This window comes from Polyodon spathula, chromosome 9 (genome assembly GCF_017654505.1).
Source record: "Polyodon spathula isolate WHYD16114869_AA chromosome 9, ASM1765450v1, whole genome shotgun sequence".
Lineage (NCBI taxonomy): Eukaryota > Metazoa > Chordata > Actinopteri > Acipenseriformes > Polyodontidae > Polyodon > Polyodon spathula.
Genome location: NC_054542.1, coordinates 22,123,345 through 22,147,284, shown reverse-complemented (window position 1 = coordinate 22,147,284; position 23,940 = coordinate 22,123,345). Strand labels below are relative to the sequence as shown.

The 23,940-nt window shown below is 38.0% G+C and overlaps 1 protein-coding gene across 5 annotated transcripts in view; it reads left to right on the top strand.

The window, feature by feature from the left end:
* The window catches only part of LOC121320506 (CRACD-like protein), a 57,146-nt gene that overhangs the window by 7,277 nt on the left and 25,929 nt on the right, over positions 1-23,940 (top strand). The window contains exons 1-2 of one of the 5 annotated variants that reach the window (XM_041258895.1): positions 15,271-15,302; positions 15,426-15,566. The exons of 2 other annotated variants lie outside the window; for them this stretch is intronic. The gene's annotated coding sequence lies outside the window, so the exon portion shown is untranslated. Of the gene's footprint in view, positions 1-5,176; positions 5,499-15,258; positions 15,567-23,940 lie in introns of those variants that run through there. 2 more of the 5 variants (XM_041258896.1, XM_041258894.1) reach the window with 2 other exon arrangements.

Here is a 23,940-nt window from a genome sequence, read left to right as displayed (position 1 = left end):
CATAATCTGTACTAACTCAGTGGCTATTGTGGCACTAGTGGATCTCAATGGAACTGCTTCCGGGTATCATGTTGCATAATCTACCACTACTAATGTATGCGTATACCCAGAGTCAGAAGATAGCAAGGGGCCCACTATGTCCATTGCAATGCATTCAAAAGGAGTAGAAATAATCGGCAGCGGAACCAAAGGGGTGAGGCTCACTTGACCCGGCTCTACTTGCTGACAGTCTGGGCATGTGGCTACATATCTCGACACATCAGTATGAAGACCTACCCAATAGAATCGAGCCAATATCCATTCCCTTGTCTTGTCAGCTCCGAGGTGCTCCGCAAAAGGGATATCACGTGCCAGCCTCATGACCTTAGTCTGACAACATGGGGGAAACAATAATTGTGTTACAGGCTGTCCAGTGCCCATGGCTAGATTTACCCTATACAGTAATTACCATTTATACTGAAGCGTGGATATACTAGCACCCCAGCGCCATCAACATCCTTACCTTTAATAGACTGGACCTACCCCCAAGTGTGCACTAGTGACGGGGTCATTATGTTGGCCCCCACACTATGTCCGCATGTGAGTAGTATCTGCACTGGATGGCCCAGTAACCTCGCCCTCTTGGTTAGACTGCGTTCCGACTCCATTTGACTGCATTCATTCTTTGAACTTTGGCCAGTCTCTGCCCAGAATAACTGGATGTGGCAACCTTTCCACCACCCCTGCTACCAGGTGCTACCAATAAATATAGTTTTAGGGTGGGGTATTACACCGTGTCTCCATGGATACAGGAGATGGCCACCTGACCTCATGGCCACCACGACACACCTCCCAAAAGAGCTGTTCTAATTAAGGTTTTCACACATCCAGTTTCCACTAATGCTTGGGTTTTCACCTCTAACCCAACTGGGGGCAAGGAGGCAAGGAGGCCGATTGGGGTATCTGCGCTGAACACATGGCAGAAATACTCCTCAACCACTGCTTCCCCCATTTGCAGGTTGGTTTTCTTTGCAGGTTGGTTTTCTTCTTGAGGGTCAGCCAGTGTACCATGTGTTCACACAACCACTCCGCAACCACCCTGGGGCGTGTCTCCGGGGATCTTCGGTACTCCCTGAACTATACCCGGTAGGTCTCTGCAGTTATATTGAGGCCGCGGAGAATGGCCAGCTTGACCATGTCGTAGCTGGCGACGTTGAGATCGCTCATAGCCTGGTAGGCTGCCTGAGCCTCCCCGATCAGGCAGGGTCCCAGCTGGCTTGCCCAGAACTCAGTGGCTGTGCCGCAGTGGTAGACAGCAGCTCAAATGCTATCAGGTACACCTCTGGGTCATCCTATGCTGACATCTTCATCGCCCGAGCCTTCGGTACCGCCATTGCTTTTGGTGCGGTAGGGACTGGCGCTGTGGGAAATGCCAGCCCTACCTGTTCAATGAGCGCAGTGATGCGCTCCTCTCTCCTTCTCTTCCTCTCTCCTCTGTGTCCCGTCTGCTATCCAGTGCCACCAACAGCTCCACTAGTGCATTGCAATCCATATCCCACCCTGACACCATGTGTGGCAAAGTAGCTGCTGATTGAAAACAGGTGCAGAGGTGATGCAGTGCAAGAACAAACACAGACAGGAAACTGTAATCCGTTTGTAAAAACGGTCTGTTATTTATAACTCCTAGTCTGGCGACCAAACAATAAGCTCTCGCCGCCTTCCAGACTGACGACTTCCCGACCCTGGGAAAGCACTGTCAGACCAGCCCGTCCAAAGGACTCTACTTTTGCTGCTTAGCGCCCTCACAGGTCAGGAGGGAGATTTACCACGAAGATTCGTTATATTTCTGTCACTAATACATTTCATACTTTTTTAATGGGAGGCAGGGCCAATGCTGGTTCTGTGTAACCAGCAAAACGAATTTCATACGATAGGTAAACTAGACAAACAAAACAATACATAACATATAATTAAGTACTATACTCGATAATTGTTTTAAATTTTAATTCTTACTGTGCATTGTCAACTTTCATCCTTGGGAAATGTGTTGTTGACAAGAAACACATTCATTACTTCTCAGTCATAAACATGCACACAGCTGCATGGTAAGTAAAAATAAACTGATTAATTAGTGTATTTACAACTACTATAAGTACACACAAATACACACAAAAAATGAAATATCAGATGAGAAGAGGGATATTTATTTATTTGCAGAAGATGCAGGGCAGGTTAACAAAACTACAGACCACGTTGACTTCATTTTACTGCGGAGAGTACCGCGCTGTATTTCAAATTGTTTTTAGCTGTTTTTGGCTTCCACGTAGCTGTAGACAGGTTTCTCTTGCTTCATACATTGTCGGATAGTAGTTTTTAGATCTGCCACTTTATAGATCAATTAAATAAATGTCATCAAGAGTACTGTAAATACCCACATCAAAATAAATAAATAAATAAAATAAACGAAAACATGAGAACTGCAAGTGATTCACGGGATTTGTAGCATGGAAAAATACCTGTTTCTTTAAATCTGCAACAAACTTTTTTAGGGAGTATAGTTATTGCAATTTGCAGCATGTAGTTACATTTTAGCAGTGGTTGATTAACTATAGCATGTGAATATTGTGTATGTTGTTAGGAGACAAAGGGCTTGTCTGTTGAGATGCTGTGTAAGGTGTAGTTTAAGAGACAGTTTTTGTGGCGGTGTCTGATTTTGAATTAGGGAATTTTATTAGGGACCATCTGGGATTTGCTCGCAGTTTATATTTCTGAGAAGACACATTAAATCAGTTTTTTTTTTTTTTTTTTTAATCAAAAATCCAACTGACAGGAACCTTTTTTTTTTTAAACTGAAACTGAGAGTCGATTAAAATGTAATCATAAGGCTGGTCTATCAGTGCCGGTTTTGTGAAAGGAAACTGAATCAGGTTGCAGAACAGTAAAAGTATTTAATTAGTCTTCCAAGTAGTTGGCTGCTGGACAGAATCCTTCTACTTCTGCACTGAGAGAAGCTATTCTTCTTGAGTTCTTTCTACCCAACAATGGCCGCAGTGTTACTTGGCCACTGAATCAGTGTTCTTGCCTGGTTCATTTTGGACCTTTGAGACCAGTGTTTGAGAGATTATTGGAGATATGAGATGTGACTTGTCTAAATAAATGTCTCTCAAGACATTTCTTTTCCCCCTTCTTATATACCAGTGGATTTAACATATTTCAAGATTAAGCTTTGGTTGCACATTGATTTTGTTTTATTTAGTGTGCACAATTATTTTACCACCAAATTTCTCCACAATTTAGCATGTCCAATAATTTTTTCCCCTCACCACACTAATTCCCCACATAGCTCAGAAGAACTGAAGGTTCAGTGTGTGTCATCTGATCCCATGACGAAACCAGCTTCCTCTTCTACTCAAGAGTGGATGGCAGCGAGCGACGAGTCTCTGAAGGACCAAGGCCAGTCCTGCATATGTCCACCTGAGCTCGCTGGGCGCCTGGCCGGTAGGGTCCGCTGTAGCATGATATGGAGAAAGTCTCTGCCAGTTTTGCCTCCGTAACCCGCAGGAGCACCAGAGCCAATCCGACGCTCCGGAATCCCCAGCGAAGACCGGCAACTTTGCACAGCCAGGAAGTGAACCTGCACGCGCCTGGCTGTATGACTTACCCTCCACACCATGCGGCTGTGCTTTTACCAGGTGAGTCACTCGAGGACCCCTGCACATGTTTTTTTTTTTTTTCCCAATATATAAAACTTGCTGAAAGCACTGTTCTAATACAAGTAGCACCTTTCCTCACCTACAGTAACAACACGTTTGTTTACACTGGATCTTTGTATACTGCAGAATCCAACAATACCAATGCTTATTCCTAGATTATGTAATACTGTAAATGCAGCGGTTGTCCTGAGTGTTGTTTTCCCCACAGTCATTTCCAAATAAACTGCCAGTGTAAAGCTTGATAGTTATGATACTTAGTTTATTGCTGTACCTGCTTCTTAAGCAAAACTGTGTAAAGTGGCTATAACACAAACAGCCAAACTATTGTCCCAACAGTGTAGACTGATAGGGTTTGAACAGTTTGTCACAATGTTACCAGTATATCTTTTTTTTTTCTCTTTTGATTATTTTTTATTACTACAAAAATATTAGCGATAAACACCACTGCTGCCTGTCTTTTCCTGTATGCAACCTACTTGTGTCCGAGTTCCAGTAGGTATAAAAATGGGTTATTTATAATTTAATTGAGCAAGGGAAATTATTTAAATTTGGTGAACAGTGGTATGGCTTATTTTAAAAGCAAAATTTTGTGTGTGTGTGTTTGTGAGAGAAATAATGTATAATAAATGTTATAATGTATATACATTAATAAATAATAAATGTTTTTACCAGTAACAGTACATTTAGAAATATTATTATTATTATTATTATTATTATTATTATTATTATTATATGTTCCTTAAGGTTTTATTCATTTATTTTTTTTAATTGTAATACTGCCAGCATTTTATAACCCTCTTTTGATTCAATGGTATGCAAACTGTGGTGGCAGTCTGGCATTGTAAACATGCACTGCATAGATTTCGTAATACACTAGTTAAGATAGCTGTGATTTCACACCCATATAAATTAGCTTTTTAAGTGCCAGCTGCCAGTTGTGTGGTTGGCAGCAAAAGATACCTACTATAGTGAACACATGTAAGCAAAAAGTGACCCTATTCATTGCCTTCTGCTGAAGGCTACTGCATGAGAACTTGTGCTGAGTGCTATGATATGCATCCAGCTGACGCATTGAGCATTACTATGCTGAGCAGAAGTTGATAGATAACGCTGTGTTTAAAAGTCCACTGTGTATCTAAAGGGAGGGGTGATAAGTTTGCAAACAATGACACACAAACAGCCCCTTTAGAAGGATTGTTAAACTCAGTTTCTCCTGAAAGCTGTTTTGTACTGTACAGCACTAGAGGATCTCACACTGATACCTTATCACTAGGTCATTATCCACAAAGGTCTTTACTGCTGTTTTAAAACCCTTAATGTGGTTCAGCCTGGTCTTTGACTACTGTCAAAGCCTTTAGTTCATTGCGAAATACAGAAGAAAAAAAGACAACATAGCTGGGCTTCCAGGGTAACACCAAACTTAGCTAAGAATTCAGGTCAGAAAAACAGTGTTTCCTAGCAACACATGGATAGCAGTGTTTTTTTCTCCCCCTTTCTCACTGGATCATCCAACGGCAGAAATGGGTTCGTTTGGTGCACAGCTCAAAGCAAAGTGAATATTCTTCACTCCCATTGAAGCTCTCTTGTATAGTGTCCAAATGAATTCAAAATTCATAAGGAGCTTAACCAGCCATTCATGTGCCTGCCGTTAACGTAACAGAATCTGTGTCGGGTCTGGATGCTTTACCACTTGGAGGCTGGCTACTCTCTTATACTTCAGATGCTGGGAAGCTGAGGGTTCTGTTTTAGGAACAGAAGGCCCTGTGAGGAGCTGAAGCTGGGAGAACAAGGCATTGTTGACAACTGGTAAGCCACCAGACTTTTTAGTGAAAATGTTACATTGTGTATGTACTTTTTAGTGGCTTTTTCAATTCTTCCTCTTTAGAATAGGATTTTCTTTGAATAATAGATACAACCAAAATGTGTGTTTCTCTCTATTTTGTATGTAATGTACATTGTTTACAGTATGTATGTACATTTTTTACAATGTGCTGTATGTTGCTATATCTTCTTAAACACTGATGTTAAAGTTATTATTTTCTCTTTCTCTGCTCTCTTTTCTATTATTGAATCATTTTGTCAGACAAAGGCCTTACCTACCTTACCTTTTGAATTTTAAAAGGTTAATCTGGTCATTGGTAATAGCCAAAGTGATCCTGTAGCAGGGCGTAGGAAAGCCCTGCTTAAATGTATTTTGTTTGTTTATGGTTTAGAACGGGGTTTCCCCCTCCGCCCCTGTACTATATTTTGTGTCTGTATTATGATTTGTTATTTATTATTTATATACATCAATGATGGCGAAAGCCATGTGGGTTGTTTATTATGATTTTGTGTATATGATGCGGTGGCTGTGTGTTTTGTTTTGTTATTGTTTTGTATATGTTTTGTAGCATGGATGGGAAGTCCCATCTACATTAAAAACCTGTGCAGAAGGTCACCTGTATAAATACCAGCTGCTCTCTGTACTCCGGGTGGGTGTTGGGAGGTGGAGAACAGGAGAGCGAGAGGAGAGAGATTAATATAAAAACTAAGAAAACTATAGGAACAGTGAAGGCGATCGCCCAGCCTGACCTATATGGTATTTTGTGTTTGTGGTTATTTTTGTTTAAATCTTTTATTTTCGCTCTGTGAGCAGTGTTATTTTTGTTTAACTATTTTATTTATTTTTGTTCTAAATAAAACGGTGCATACCTTGTCTTTGTTTAAACTGCAGTTACCTTACCTGAGTGTTCACTTCCTCCTTCTGGTCTGATGTCACCGCAAAGCCATTTCCTGCCACATTTCCATATACAATGTTATTAAGAAGGACGATTATTTGTTGCTGTTTGCTATGGGAATTAATGCTTTTCCACTGTGTTTGCAGTCCATGCTTTTATTCTAGAAATAACTTGTATTCAAAGTACAGTAATAGAATAAAATAGAATTGTAGTATCTACCACAGTGTGCTATATAAAAAAGTACAGTATATTAGTGTTGTATAATGTTTAGAATCTGTGAACACTTTTACCAGCAGATTTTTCAGGGACTAGTGAGTAAAATAGAAATTGAAATATGGGTTCAGCAGAGGACAAGTCGAAAAGCAGTCTAAGATTGAACCAAAACAATTGTTCAGCTTTGCCGCTTGCCTTTGAGACTTCTTTATTTAATGGAAAAGATTATTTGCAGATTGGAATTTGCTACCATCATTTTACAATTAAGAGTCTGAGGTTATTTTTTATTGCTGTCAGTTTGTCATTTAGGTGGAGTTAACTGGAATGTAATGATGATTATGCAGAATGATTTGAAACCATAAAACATTTATGCTGTCATCACTTATCTTATTTGTCATATTTTATCAACACAATTATTTATATAACCTTTGAGAAACGTCATCTAAAAGTCATTTCACTGTAGCTCTCTGGAACGGGTGGGAATTTACTATTGGAACAGTTGCTATGCTTTGCTTTACACAAGATGTTGGTACATCATCAAAGGTCATCGCTAAGGATCCCTAGCTGTACCCTCGAACCTAGTAAAAGATGGTGTTGACCGCAGTGCAGTGCATAGCAGTGTTTAACAGTGATATTTGGTTTTATACTAAAATACAATTAACAAGCCTTCTGTGTAGAAAGTTTCCAGTTTGTTTACATTTGTTCACATTACCCCTAAATCTGTTTGACACTCCAGCTATCTTTGAGCTAAGAAGGTATTCCTTGCTGCTGCGATTTAAAAGAAACATGTATTGGGGTGTTTTTACAGCTTGGCCTTATGTAAGAACAACTATTAAAAACGTACCCATCTCTAAACTGTTACACTGCATACAGTTGAGGTGTGAATCCAAACAAGTCAGGTTACAGATTTATCAGGCCGCTTTGGCGCATATCAGCTGGAGCTTATTGTTCAGTTCACAAACACTATTGTTTTCAGTGAAAAAATGGAGTAGGTAAACAGTGGCTCAAATACATACATGTACAATCAGGCTTAAGTTAAATTAAGCTCATATACCTATAAGGAAGGGCCCACAATTAATACTAAGTGGCATCTTTGCAGACTGTCTATCAGAGTTGCCACAAATGTGATGGGCATGGAGACTTAACCACTGTAACTAACATTTAGCAATTGTGTAATTAAACTACGTTGCTAAAATAATCCTCCACATTTAGCAAGGTATATAAAGTGAAATAAAGTGAACTGTTAATAATAAGCAAATTAATAGCTTACTGCATGAATTTAGGGGCTAATATTTCAATCTTTAGTATGGAGTAATGTTTAGTAGACGTAGTAAATGAAACTAAACTGAAATGTGACACCCCTAAAAATATAAATTCCTGTTGCATCCGTGTAGCACTACAGTTAACAATGAACATTTTACACATTCAAAATATATGAGCTTACAGGTAAGATTTGTAGAAATACTAAAAGAGACTATTAAAATGATTTGCTAAATTGTTTAAGTGTCTTCATGTAATATTCAGTAAATTATTCTTCACAGCATGATCAGTCAATTTTGAAAACTTTATTTATGAAGTGATATAATTATTTCAGAATGATTCTGAAAACCTGATTCATTAAGTGGTACAGTCAGATGCGAGCATTGCAACAAGCACTAGGCAGGAGATAAATCCCATCATTAGAAGGTTTATCAACATCTGGCTTATCCCATGTTGTTTGTAGGATAATTGCTTCCAACTGTTTATTTATTCAGATTTCCAACAAGTTTTAACATACCAATGGTATACTATGCAGGCTAGACCATCTACAGTATGGTGATATGAATAAGAAATGTTCAAAAGCTGAACCGCAATTGGGTTAAGTGTTTGAATGTTTTGTTTTTAGGTGGGAATAAATAGACTCAAACAAGAAGTGGTTCAAACAGTAGAAGTCCATTGTACTGGAGTACCTGTTTGCCTAATTTGTGTCTCCATGTGTATTGGTGTAATTAAATAAATGACATTTTATGAGAATGAAAGTGTTACTGGACAATGTAGTTTGTAGAGCAATCACATTATACTGTTATTTTTTTTTTTATCCTAACCCTGATTACTGTGATAATATTTATATACTTTGGGACCTTAATCAGCAATTGAATGTTTTACAAACAGTTTTATCAAGAGGTGCATGTAGGTATGTGACGGTATGGTGGGTGTGGTGGTGAAACAGATGTCACAATCCCTGGTACAGGTGCAAATAACCCCAATACCAACAATGATAGAGGGTGTGTTTTATTCACAGGAACACAGTCCAAAGCAACAAAAATACAAATCATATGTACCAATAGAGCGAGTCCCTCTCAGCCCTGTGGTGCACTTTCAGGGTGGTGGAAAGTGCAGGTGCTGACATGTCCAGTTCAGTTGTGCGGTGTGCGGTGTCCAAGGTGAAAGTGCTGGCAGTAGTGCGGCAGCTACTTGACGTGATAATTCACTCTGACCCCGGTCCTGATAAAAACAAGCAAAAGCCTAATTGTCACAGGTCACCTACGCATACAGAAAAGGTCAATCACAGGGGAGACACAGAACACACACAGGCTAGGATTACACAGACACAGAGGTAATGCAGAGCGGCAGAAATACAGAGCAGGAATCACAATAGAAACAGCAGGAATACAGAGAGGAAAACACAAACACACAGATCGCTACTATATATATATATGTATATATCAAGATTTGAAAGAGCAGTTTTTAAAACTGAAGATACAATGGGCTAGATTTGTATTTGGTGTTTTTTCAGTTCTGAAACACTTTCTCAATAGCTCAATAGCTAGTAAATAGTTTTGAGAATTGAGTCCATTGAAGTCTGCACTGGGAGTCTCTCATGTTTCTGTTGTGTGAAGACAAACAGTAGCACTACCAAATTAGTATTTAGACACTAAAATAATGTATTAGAAATTATTTTCTAAGGAGATCCGCTGGAGGATAGTGCTATACGTCATTATTTCTACCGTTTTTTTCTGTACCTCTGTTTTTCCCTCCAATTTGTGTATTTTCTAAAGCTGCAGAAAACACAATGGGAATGTATCTGCTAGTTTGGTCTATTAGTTGCTTTTTTTGGTGGAATATATAATGATCTATACACTTGTGTCTATTTTGCAAAGACCAAATTGGTGGATCATTTAAACTTCCACCAGTTAACTTTCCACCTGCTTCAGAATGGTCACTACAACAAAGCTGCAGTGTAAAGAGTGACAGCATTTCAAATCGATACAGGGGCACTGGAACAATTTTTATAATGGGGGTGCAGAAAGCCATTGAGCATAACTGTACCTATGTAGATGATGGAAACCATGCATTAGGTTGCTATAATGTTAAACAACTGAATAGTAAGTAAAAAAAAAAAAAAAAACTTTAAACACAGTCCTTGCTACAAAGTTTACAACATGTTTACCATAAACAAATAAAAATGTTGTGTATACTGTTATGACCCACTTAAATACTTCCATTTAGAAATGTCTTGTGTAGAAACAGGTTGAACAGTTGTATTTTAATTACAGTAGTTGGTGTATACAAGGACAGTCAGAAGGCTCCAATGGTTGACTTGCATTCATGGTGTCATGCATGTTGAAAATTTAGTCATGAGGGACTGCTAGCACGTCCAGAATGTCACTGTACGTGCGTCAGAAGCTTGTATACCAAGTACAGTAGAACAGTTATTGAAAATGTCCTAAAAAAGAATATCAAATTCTTTTGTAAATTCACAGTGGCACCACATGCTAAAATCAGCTTGTCAGAAATGCCGCTAACTAGAGATTCTGCTTTGTTATTAAAAGAAAGTTGGAATAAATACACCGTTTCTCATATGAAGAGATGTTTCAGACAAAAGTAGAGAGAGAGAGAAAAATATTCATATTTTTTAATTCTGTTGTTTTTAATATACACAGTTACTGATCCACAGCCCGGGGAGAGCGTATAGAGCCTATAAATAAATGTTTGGGATGCTCTATCAACCACAAAGTTGTAGTGAAATATGTATTTCTGCATATTTTATATTTTATATTTTTTTATTTAGTGAATAAAGTAAAAACCATTACTTTTTTTGTTCTTGGTACATCTAAATAAATAAGTTAACCATTTTTCGAACACGGTATAGTTTTGATAGGAATGAGTGAAAGCAGCTGCTTACGATTGCACTTTTAATTTTAAATATGCACGGTTTATTGTTCCCTTTTCATGAATACGGCACTGTGACAGAAGGATAATGAGTTCTGATTGTAAATCTCTCTCCCGACCTGTGAGGGTGCTAAGCAGTGAAAGGGGAAGTCCTTAGATGGCTGGCCTGACAGTTCATTTCCTGGGTCGGGAAGTCGGTCAGCCTGGAAGAAGGTGAGACTTAGTTGCAGGAATGTATTGAAGGTAAACAAGGTGGCAGCTGCAGGCAGTAGAGGCAGCTGCAATCATTTACCAAGGGATCATGCATGATAGCATAAAGGGGCCGGAGAATTGTAAATCTTTTTCTTCGCTTGGTTTTTATTGAGAGACTGGAAGGACTGTGAGAGACACAGAGAGTTGTGTGTTGTGTGTTAAGAGATGTTTGTTTGTTTTGTTTGTCATTGTTAGAAACTGTCTGTGTTTTTGAACCACCAGACGGCTAACATGAATCCGGAGCTGTCGCCTTGGGCCAGCACAAAACTGGATCACCATTGCACTAGAACTGTCACAAACTATAATAAATTGTTATCACCCACTCCGAGCACTACTGCACGCACCGGGACGGGTGACCGTGGCAAGTATTATTGTGGGGCAAATAACTTGTCTTTATTATTTAGGGCTGCAATCCCTGTTTTCTGTACTTCGTGTTTTACATATTGCTGTGTATTACCGCCGCTTATTATTTGGTCACCAGACCCGGATTATAAAACAAAATAAATCTTTTCAGACCGGATTACAATTGTCTGTGATTATTCCTGCACTGCATCACCTCTGCACCTGTTTACAATCAGCAGCCACTCTGCCACAGGCCCTGACACATATCAGTATAAAATATGTATTATAATAATACCAGGTTAAAAGTATTGTCTGTTAAGAAAATCATTTTAAAAACCTGGGTTTTATCCAAATCCCCTGGATTATTCTACAAGTAACTGTTCCTGTAACTGGATATGGATTCCCTCTGTCATGTCCTTGTGGGAGTGTAATTTGCTTGTTAGTAATTTCAAAGTATTTATCTCACAAAAAAGTATTCAACCTTCAATGCTGGTGAGGTATTTGTTGCCCATTTTACCACAGTTATAACAACCACCAAGGCATTCTGCATTGACAGGAACAGGGTAACATTTTGGGTGTCACTGCACTTGTGAGACATCTTCCTTCTAACAATATGTTGTTGTTCGTGAGATACTGCTGTTCGTACAAGACTGTATGCTCATTGAAATCACTACAACGTTTTTAAAGAGTGGAAGATTATGTAATTCAAGAACACCAATTAAAAATAAAAAAATGTGCTGAATGAGTGTATGTACTGTACTAGTATAACCATAAGAGACCTTTGAAAGATGACAATTATCACCTTAGTTGTAACTACTGTAATAATGAGCTTGGGGCTGATTAGTATAAATAGTTATGTTTTTAATTTTACATATTACGTAACTGTCTACTGGGAATGTATTCTCTATTTACCTATCACCGCACTTACATGGGTGAGTGATTCCCTACAGATGGTTTCTTAGGAAATGCTTCTAATTAATCAGCAGCCAGAATATGTTTACTCTGAATGTAATTCTATTTGCTGAGACGTGGAAAATATATTTTCAACGAAACAAGATATCACCATTTAATATGTGTAACAGAAGCATACATTGCGATACCTTTGACAAACAACTGTGGATATCGGCCAATTGCAATATACACTGAGCCCTCTGGAATACTCACTCAGATAAACATGTGAATGCACAATTAAAATAATAATAATAATAATAATAATAATAATAATAATAATAATAAATAATAATAATAATAAAAGCTTCTGCTTGGAAGTCAGATGGAAAAATTGGACCAAGCTCGGTGATGTCGTAACTCTGTTATGAGTAGTCGCTGTAATGTCTGTCGCTGTGATGTTGTAGCGCTGTTATGGGTAGTCACTGTACAGTGCACAATTTATTTTGGCCACAAGGTGGCACTGTTGTTACCAGCAATGTTATAAACGACTAACAGATCACCTTCAGTGCACACGCAGGTGCATAAAATAATAATCAAAAACAGAAGGTACAAAGAAAAGGAGGAAATAAAACACTAGTAATCAAAACTACAAAATAAAGGTGCTGCACTCTGCAGTGTTACCCCGACCGTCGCTATCCGCACGGCCCAGGTCTCCGTCTACGCTCACAAGTTCCTTCAACCTGTTATCCTTTCCGGGAGTCTGCCCAAGTTTTTCCCCGCTACAAAAAAAAACATTTTTCTTTCTTTTTATTTTGTTTTGTTCTCATTCCTCTCCGACTGTGCTTGGTCCAGCCGCAGTGCTTCCGTTGGCTCGTTTTTCGTCTTAAAGGGGCAGGTCTGAAGGAATGACAGAGCATTATTTTATAGACCCAGCAATACTCCAAGGTCCGCCTTTCAGCCACTGAGAGAGAGGTAAAGCCAACACACCCTCTTCCCTACCTCTACATATCATCAGCATGACTGGTGACAGGCAGATCTTACAAGGCTGCTGCCCTCTTCCTGCAGAACTATGCGTACGTCAGACAGTCAGCACAGATTTCCAGCCATGGGTGTGTTGACAAAAAACAACAAAAAAAAAATGTTTACAATGCTGAAAAAAAAGTTAACCTTAAATATTCTTCAATAAAACTGACAATTGAAAGAGAGAAAGAATGAAAGACTTACAATGTATCCCCCAAAAAAGTTAGCAATTAAGTAAATTACAGTTCTTTTTTGTGCTTAACACATCAATGGCCATACATGGAATTAGTGACCGATAGGTGGAGAATGATGCAGAGGAATATCACTTCTACAAAGTGGCTATCAAAGCAATGACCACAGCCATGGATAGGGAATTCTTAATATAAAAACAAAACGTTTTTTTTGTCCTTTTTCAGCTATAGGAGTGTCATTCATAACTAGTGAAAGCTCCTGCTCTTGATGGCCTATGAGGTCATTTTGAATATATTTAGCATCTCGCTCACACTTGCCCCTAATGTGTTGATACTATCTTCATAATTTGCATGTGGATCTGATAATCTGTTGTCTTAATAGGTGATGTTAGTAATCGTAGCAGCATGAAAGCACATTATATAAATGTCCATTTGTTACTGTAAAGGTTGTGCTAAAAAGAACAAGGGAGTATATTAGGTCATTTTCTTTTTGAAAAAAAAGAAAATGAAAAGGGAAAATTGCAATGTCAGACCTGGTCTGACATAGGACCGCAAAGGGTTAACACACTTGAACACTTTGCATCGGCATCAAACAATGATCTACTACTGCTTCTTTGGAGAGGTTAAAGGTCATGTGTTTGCTTAACTGTTGTATGCTTCAAACTCCATGGGCTGGAAAACCTTCCTTTCACTGCTGAAGATGGGCAGGTCAGGCTAGCTGAGTTAATAGCCAGACTCATTCTAATCTCAGTGCTGGACCTCAGACTTGTCACACTGGAACGCAGACGGTGGAGGCAATACATTTCAATGTCCACATGATAATTGCAAAGCTTTAGTAACAGAAATATCACCTACTGATATTGAAGCTATTGAGAAAGGCTTCTAGTTGGAATGTCAAAAAAATGTACTAATTAGATCTAGTATTACTACTGATATACTAGTGGTGATATAATAGTAAGACAACTTACTCCTTAATTGTTTTTTTTGTATGTGTGTTTTTTTTAGTTTTTATTTTTTTAGATATTTGCCATTTTTTTAGCTGCATGTACTTTGGCAATTCCTCTGTAGATTTTGTGCTGCTTACGGTATATATCAGGCTGGAGACTGGAGGAAAAAACGGCGACCATTCACACTGCAAGTAAGTGTCAGTATGCTAGTCTGCAGGTGTGGTTTTGTAGCTTTTTACCTCATCTCAATAGCGGGTCAGCATCCATAATGGTAGTAGTGCATTACGTACTGTGTGTCGCACTTATTTGTATTTAAGTTTGCATATGTCTTTCAATATATTTAAAAAATACAGTTGCCTGAAACCCCTAAAATAGTAGGCATTTACTTGTCTTAGACAGTTGTCTGAAAAAAGTCACTTAAATGAATAAGGTTTTCATTTTGCAAATCCATGGCAGTCTAGAGAAGTCAGTAAAGAGTTAAGCTGGAGATGAAGGGTGAGATACAGAGATTGTGTGCTGAACACTGTGCTGTATTTCCCTTGAACTACAGCTCTGAAATTCTCAGCAAATGCAAATAATGTATAACCTAAATCATTTTTAAAAGGTGTTTATTCAATGATCTTGTTTGCTGAAATAAAATTGTCTAAGTGCACTGTGTAACTAGTTTTATGAGTAACACTGTTGCAACATTAAAGGCCAGCAGTTCTATCACCAGTGCAATGCAAACAGTGTACTCAGTGAAAACTGTTAAGCAGTGCTCACATGACAGATACCATTATCGTCACGCTTACAGCAGGAAGAACAGTCTGCTTAACAAACAGGCAGTGTTCACTGAACTGTTCATCACTGAGACTCCTTGTAGTTGAAAAGGCAGCATCTCTGAAAGTGAGTGGATGTGCTAACTGTCACATTTTTTTTTGGACTTGGTTCTGAAAAAATGCTTTCACTTGTATGTCCAGCCAGCATTGTTTAATGTACACAGTAACATAATCTGTGTGGTAATTACAGAGGAATGCAGAGGTCAATGTAAAATCGCTTTCTGAGAATGGAGAGCACTGTGTGATCCAGTCTGCCTTCTAGAGAAACCTCTTAGACAAGAATGAGAAGGGAATTGGATGGCAAACCATAGCTTATCACCAGAGACTCAAGGTGAGGACATTTATTTTGCTCTGGTTACAGAGGGAAAAGTCAGGTGAATTAATACATTAGGTAGATTAATTTATTTGTTTAAATGGGAGAAATGTGTTGGTAGTTCTATGTTAAAGTATTTACTCCCTAAATATTTAAAGTAATTGATATGAGCAAGATTCCCATCCCACAAGCTGTTTGTCTTGTTTGACCTACATTTATTTGTGCTTTACTGTATGGGATATTAGGTAGGGCTATAAGTTGCTGTGTTGTGAATTAACAAAGCACTGTTTGTAGGGAAAATGGTACATGTGAGTTTCTTGTTAAACCTTAAATACAATTGTCAGTTGCATTTTATGTGGTATGACCATATTTATTCAACATACCGTACATATAATTAGATAGTTCTTTGTCACTCTGAGTCACCACCAATAATTGTTTTCCAATAATTATTTAATAAAATAAATTAGTTAATACAAATGACAGTTTGTAAAAGATCTCTGCTCATCAATACAATAAGTGACAGGTGCACAGCAAGGCATAATTAAGGTCATTTTAATCTAAAACAAAACATTTTGAATGCTACCGGTGTCCTGGGAAAACGAGATTTCTCACAATTTACAATTAACCCATACTTGCTTCGTATTATCCGTCTATGAACTGTTTTTCATCTGGAACAGTACCTTTATAGGCTTCGAGTTTGTTTACGTTCCTTAAAGGTAGTTTTAGCGAAAGGCTCCCAATTTTTTTCCCTCTTTGAAGCCTTCTTTAAACAGGTATGCTCCTGAAATTCCCTGCAACAGCAGGAGTATTTATGTTATCTGCATACTCTGCTGCAGCTCAGGTAACAAAAACTAAATGTACAAAATGAAAAAGGGATCTCCCACCATCCTTCGTTTTAGGTTATACTGATAACCTTTAACAGGAAATACCAGTGCCTACCAGTCAGATTGCTTTTTGATCATGGGTTCATAAGGTATTACATTTCTGAAATGTATCCAGATATAATTAAAAAAACAAATCAGAAGCAAATGTAAAAGGACTATCCTAGGGGGAAAACTACAGTTAAATACAGTTGCGAATTAATTGTTCATGGAAAACTTGCAGTCGAGGTATTCTTTAATCTGCGCACATAGCAGGCATCCAGTAACACACACAGCTTAGTGTAGCTGCTGTGTTTGATCTCACATGAAGGGGTTAAAATGCTGCTGACATCTATGACAGCTTGGATAGGTGTACTTGAGAAGGATGTCTGAAACATGCCTGTCTTAAGTACTGAACTACTCTTGAAAGCATTTACTGTGTATGGGAAAATGTGAACTGTGAAATGATTCCTTTTTATTGTGGTTTAACTAGATTTCAAGAGCTGATAAATAAGTAGCCGAAAGCAGAAATTATCCTTGAAAATGCATTTTGGTTAGAAAGCACCACTCTGTTTACAGTCTGCTGGTCTTAAAGAGTAAGTAGCGAGGTTCTGAAAAATCTAGCATTATACTCCCCACATTTTGCTCTTTATAAATAATGCACCTGTCATTTTTCTTTTCATTTTAGCATCCTGACAACTTTTTACACTTCTGTAAAGTCTGTTTCAAAGCTATTTTAAAAATGGCTACTGGGGTTTGAGATCTGTCCTCTAAATCACTGCAGGAAGAGCAATAACATTTTTGTTAAAAAAAAAAAACATAACAAGTGCTCAGGCTTTTCTCTTCCATACCACACCATGGATTGTTATTGCGGTGTTTCACAGTGCACTAGAGCGTTAATTTTGAAAAGAGCTTTGAAACAGAGTTTAACATTATAAGTGTAAAAAGTTGTCAGGATGTTAACAATGAAAAGAATTACAGGTACGTTATTTAAACAGTTGTAGCAACACATGGGATGTACTATGCTATATTTTTCGGAACCCCACTACTTAGAATTTTAACCATGATTTTGCCATTGATTAGGGAATATTTTAGTTTTTTGTCTATTCAGGGAATGCTATTAATTTTTGGCAATAATATATTGTAGCGGGGTGCTCCCGCCCCTGTGTGTATTTTGTTTTATATGTTGTATGTGGCGTGTTATTGTTGGTGTAGGTATTGGTACACAGAGTATGGGTTATGTAACAGAGGTGTATAATTGTATTTAGGCACGGGGATTGCACAAACACTCCACGTGCAGATTAAAATTGGTATTTGTATGGAAGCACAGGGAGTACAATTAGTTCAAGTGCAGATGTACCGAGATTCCAGTTGAATGATTGATTAGCAATCAAGTCTCAGTAGAGCTGCATAAAGGTGAGTGCTTCACGCACGTGGGGTTGTGTGTTAGAGAGTGGAGAACAGGTTTGGAGAGGAGAGAATTAGTTAAGAAAAAAAAGAGCTAACAATTGGTAAGCCTGCTGCTTTTAAACCAGCACGATACTTGTTTGGTGTTAATCCCTTTTGTTTGCTGTCTGTTTGTCAAAGTGCCGTGTGCTGTTTTATTCAACTGTGTTTTTTTCTGTGTATTATTAAAACAAGCAAGCACATTCACATTTCACTTGCAGTGCTGTGTGTGTTTCTTCCAGGTCTGACGTCACCCCTATAGCCAGCCTGTTCACGTATATACATTTTTGTATATATGTCTGAACAGTTATACCCAATATGGCATCTAATGACAATATGTAGAACATTGGGGTTTTAGGAATCCACAAGAGGCGCCCAGATTTATTTACGATTATTTACAAACAGTAAATTTACAGCTGAGCAGTGCCGCCACTAGGGTACCAGCAATGGTATTACCGGTGCAGGGTTGCTTCAATGTAAATGACGTGGCCATATGTACAGTGGATCGGCGCGGATACACAAACAAAGTTTAAACAAATGTAAATATAAAGGAAAAACAAACCACAGTGGGGAACAATGTAGCAATTATTTACAAAAAACAAACAAAATACAAAACTGAGTCTTTCCATGTGCAGGGCCTTAGCCCTGCCAGATCTCCCTTTCTAGAAACCTAGGGTAGAGGTACATTAACTCTAAAGTTTACTTCATATTTAATATATATTCAGTTTTGTATTCACATCAATGTGGTAGTAATTCATAAAAGAATCCCTCGGATTCTAAAACTGTGGTGGTGAAAAGTGTCATGGCTATTTATTATTTATCCAAATATATTATGTGATGACTATGTTTTATATTTAAGGTATATTGATGTGCTTGTATGTGGCTTGTTATAAAATGTATACAATGTAGCTTAATAGCAGTTACATTTAAACTACCTTACACTGCTACTCTGTTTGTAACCATTTACAGTCGCTTCTTTTCAGGTTCCCTGGTGCTCTTATCATCCCGCTTGTTTTACACATATGCACATAATCGCTTATCTAGTTGTTACGAAACTTGGTTAGGACTTTCTTCAGCACAAATTATTGAGTGTCTGAGGGTTATGGAGGTGTCTGTCTGTCTGGTTTTTGATTCACGCCTGCAGCATTGGAAAGTATGTTCCTACAATTGTTTATTTTGATCAGATAAATAAAATGTCCATTTAATGTTTCTATTGCCCCTAAGACTACTTATCTTATTATTAAATACTTCTAAGCATTCATATTACATGTTGATTTTGCTACTTGCAGAGTTCTAAAGTTTAACGTTTTGTGAATCCGACATTTTGTGTTTTATTCCTCCTGCACAGGGAACAAGTTAACATTGCCCACACGTTTCTATTCTGTTAACAGGGACAAAGCATGGTTACCACATGGTCAAAGTGAAATGCCATGGTTGTCATAACAAAGCATTCCTTTCCACAAGTAATCATTGAGTTAACTTGTGGACAGACTGAATGCAAGACAGAAAGGATTCTCCCCACCTCCCAGCCTTGAATCTGTGAGGATTTGTGCTCATTCTTTTATGAAGTGCCTAGCTGCTAGAAGGGGAATTTACATGGACAACAAGAACCACTACAGCCCCAGGACATTTTTGGAGAAAATATACATTCAGACAGCACTGAAAAAAACTGTGTCCCTCCCCACAACAGCACTCCACTCTTTTAACACCCAGGATTTTGACAACGAATGCCAGTCAGTTTGTTTTACATTTAGTTTTCTTTTAGGCAGAGAAATTCTACTTCAAAATTGAAATGACCTAATTAATGAGAATATATTTAAATGTTTCTGTCAGTGTTCCCATTTGGCCTTGCAAGACTTCTGATATCATTCACCTCTTGTATACAGGGTTTACAGGAAGATTTCAGGTTTGCAGCCTGCCTAATTTGGCCACTGGGAAAAAAATATGCGAGGAAAAAAACAACAACCCCCAAGAGTTCGTGTATAGATTCATGGAGTTTACAGCTTGGTACATGTGTTCCAAAAATAAAACCCACAGTGTTATACAAATACACATGGAGGATAAATCATTCATTAACAACATTTTCTGTATATCACCCAAAAAAATACCAACATTCCATTAGAGAGTGCACTGTCCATGCAGTTTTTGCAAAACATTTTGACCATGAATATGCATGTATGTTTTGGACACTCATCAATGTGTGTGATTTGAGTTTCTAAACTGCAAGTAAACCAAGGGGAAGTGTCTTTGAATAATTCAGTTCCTGTGCCTAGTGGTCTATCACAGAAACACACATTTCTAGTTGCTGTATACTGTACTATGGAAAGCAATAAGCAAGCCTCAAGTATGGACCTTTTTGATGTATGTAGTCTCGTGTGTGTTAAGAACTGCTGCATAGGTTTAGTGCTTTGTTGTTGCCCAATTTAATCTGAAAGCAGGGTTTCATTGAAGAACAGTGACACTTGATGTGTGGCCCACACAGTAAGGTCATGCAGTAGAAACAAGCTCTGTGCTGAATCAGTGTTTAACACTGGCTGCATTCGGTAGGGTTTCTCAGAGCACAATGAGGTTTGATCCTCATAGCCTGCACCTGTCTAGAGTTCTTACTACATTTTTAAAATTATTTTCTTGGCTGACCATATACTGCTGAAGGTATACACAGAATGTTATCGGAGAAATATGACATATTTAATATAATTGTTTTCGGAATATACGTGCAGATTTTTTGAAATGTTTGTAACATTGTGGAATGCTATACACAGGATGCACGCAGTGTACCTGACTGCATTTTACAAGTCACAACCTAAATTTATTTTAAGCCATATTCTTCTATTTTTTTATTTATGTTTGAGGAAAAAAAACACAACTAAAGCCAAAGATTTTATTTTGGGACTGTCTATGTTAAGTGTACAGTTTATTCTTAAAGGATATCTTGAGGAGATATATATATAGATATATATCTATATATATATATATATATATATATATATATATATATATATATAAGCACAATTTAAAGTATGATTGGTCCTACTAAGTATTCTACTTTTATTCTCTACTTTTAGCACAAGAGAGGTGGGCATTTTACAAGGGCTGCACATTATACAAGGGATGTTAATTGAAACTGTTCAGTTATGTGCACAACGAACTTAGTTATATTGTGAAAATCAGGCTGCGATTTGTCAAGTTTCCATTGGGGGGGATAAAATACAGAAACAACAAAACAGTAGGCAAGCCTATAGTAAAGATACGTCACCTTGATGCATCACTCATGTGCCACCATCTGCCACTATGCAGGTGCAGTTTTTGTCATTTTAACTTATTTATTTATAATTGTTCTCAATAACTAAAAAGCAGTAACAACCGCTGCTACACTTACCCAATCTCAACAGAAATGATGGGCAACTGTTCTTCTGAGGCGGCTTCTGATACTCTAACCAATTCTTTTGGCTTTGAGAAGACTGTGTAAGGCTTTTTTGTTAAATGCTGATATACGGTAAGGGGGCTTGAAAACCTGTATTAGGAGAGTGCACAGTATGAGGAGGTGTGCAGAGCAAAAGGGATAGTGATGCTGTTTAGTTTTGCTTGGAAGTCTCACTTTTCTCACCCATTCTCACTTCCTGTATCCCCTACATAACCCCAATCAATATAAATACAAATGTGCATTAATTTAATCGTGTAGTTTAAAGATGTGGAAACACATTTCAAACAAAGTGTAACCAATACAAATTACATATTTCCTGCCCTACAAATGTTTAAAAAAATGATTTCTGGTTGCTTCTCTTCATTTTTCTAACTTTAGTATTTTTAAAAGATTCAGTGCTGTTCTATTTTTTCAGCAGGAATGATTGTGCTTCTTGGCACTTTCAAGAACTTGAAAAAAGAGCTAATAGCAACAACAACGGTCAGCGCATTGACATTTTACAAAGGTGTGCTGTGTCTTATTGGCTAACTCCCCTTAAAAACAGTGTCGTCAGTGTATTCGCTGGTTCCCTCTTGGTGTCCGTGTGGCAGAAAGTGTTTAGAGAAACACAATCAGAGCTAGAAAACAGTCCATAGAGATGCTGACAAGCAGTGAGGCAGTGCACTGCACCAGGTGCAGCATAAAGGTATTTGGGAATATCATCTGTATAATTGACATTTCCGTGCAAAATCTATTCTTGCTGCCGTCAAATTGCGGCCTCCCAAAAATGACTGTATCACTACGGGTACAGTATCTGGCAGCCTCTTAACCAGGTTGTTATTTTACATGACCACTACCTAGTCACAAGGAAACATGTTTAATTTGGGTTTAGCAGGCTACAAAGATTCATAACTGGCAGTAGCAGCAGTTTTTGGTATTGAATTGCTCCCTTGTTACTTTCAGGGTCCAGACACTCGGCTGACTGCCCATACTTTGAAAAGTTGAGCCGACCAATCAGAATATTACAACAGCAAGATAACATTCAAAGAGGAGGTTAAATGTCTAAGAGATACAAATGGCAAAATCATAGATGAAGAAAAAAAATAGCAAATATATTAAGTGATTACTTTTCACAAGTTTTTACAAAGGATGATACGGACAACATGCCCCACATGTCATCCAGTTCCTATCCAGTTTTAAATAACTTTAGCATAACCGAGGCAGAAGTGTTAAAGGGACCAGGAGCTCTTAAAATAAACAAATCCCCTGGGCTGGATGAGATCCTCCCAATAGTACTCAAAGAAATGAAATAAGTTATTTACAAACCGCTAACCAAGATCATGCAAGTCTCTTGACACACTGGTTGTACCGACAGACTGGAAAATTGCAAACGTGATACCGATCCACAAAAAGGGAAACAAAACTGAACCAGGTAACTACAGACCAATAAGCCTGACTTCTATTATATGAAAACTTATGGAAACTATAATAAGATCCAAAATGGAAAATTACCTATATGGTAACAGTATCCTGGGAGACAGTCAACATGGTTTTAGAAAAGGGAGATTGTGTCTAACTAACCTGCTTGATATTTTTGAGGATGCAACATCGATAATGGATAATTGCAAAGCATATGACATGGTTTATTTAGATTTCCAGAAAGCTTTTGACAAAGTCCCACATAAAAGATTAATTCTCAAACTGAATGCAGTAGAGATTCAAGGAAACACATGTACATGGATTAGGGAGTGGTAGAAAACAGAAAGTACTGATTAGAGGAGAAACCTCAAAATGGAGTGAAGTAACCAGTGGAGTACCACAGGGGTCAGTATTAGGTCCTCTGCTATTCCTAATCTACATTAATGATTTTGATTCTGGTATAGTAAGCAAACTTGTTAAATTTGCAGATGACACAAAAATAGGAGTGTTGCAGCAGCAAAGGTAATTCAAAATGATCTAGACAAGATTCAGAACTGGGCAGACACATGGCAAATGACATTTAATAGAGAAAAGTGTAAGGTACTGCACACAGGAAATAAAAATGTGCATTATAAATATCGTATGGGAGATACTGAAATTAAAGAAGAACTCTATGAAAAGACCTAGGAGTTTTTGTTGGCTTAGAAATGTCTTCATCTAGACAATGTGGGAAGGCTATTAAAAAGGCCAACAAGATGTTCGGAAACATTCTGAAAAGTGTTGAATTTAAATCAAGGGAAGTAACGTTAAAACAGTACAATGCATTAGTAAGACCTCATCTTGAATATAGTGTTCAGTTCTGGTCACCTCACTACAAAAAAGATATTGCTGCTCTAGAAAGAGTGCAAAGAAGAGCAACCAGAATTATTCTGGGTTTAAAAGGCATGTCATACGCAGACAGGCTAAAATAATTGAATCTATTCAATCTTGAACAAAGAAGACTATGCAGTGTCCTAATTCAAGTATTCAAAATTCTAAAAGGCATTCACAATGTCGACCCAAGGGACTTTTTCGACCTGAAAAAAGAAACAAGGACCAGGGGTCACAAATGGAGATTAGACAAAGGGGCATTCAGAACAGAAAATAGGAGGTACTTACTCAACTCCCCAGTAATGTTGTTGAAGCTTACACCCTGGTATTCTTCAAGAAGCTGCTTGATGAGATTCTGGGCTCCATAAGCTACTAACAACCAAACGAGCAAGAT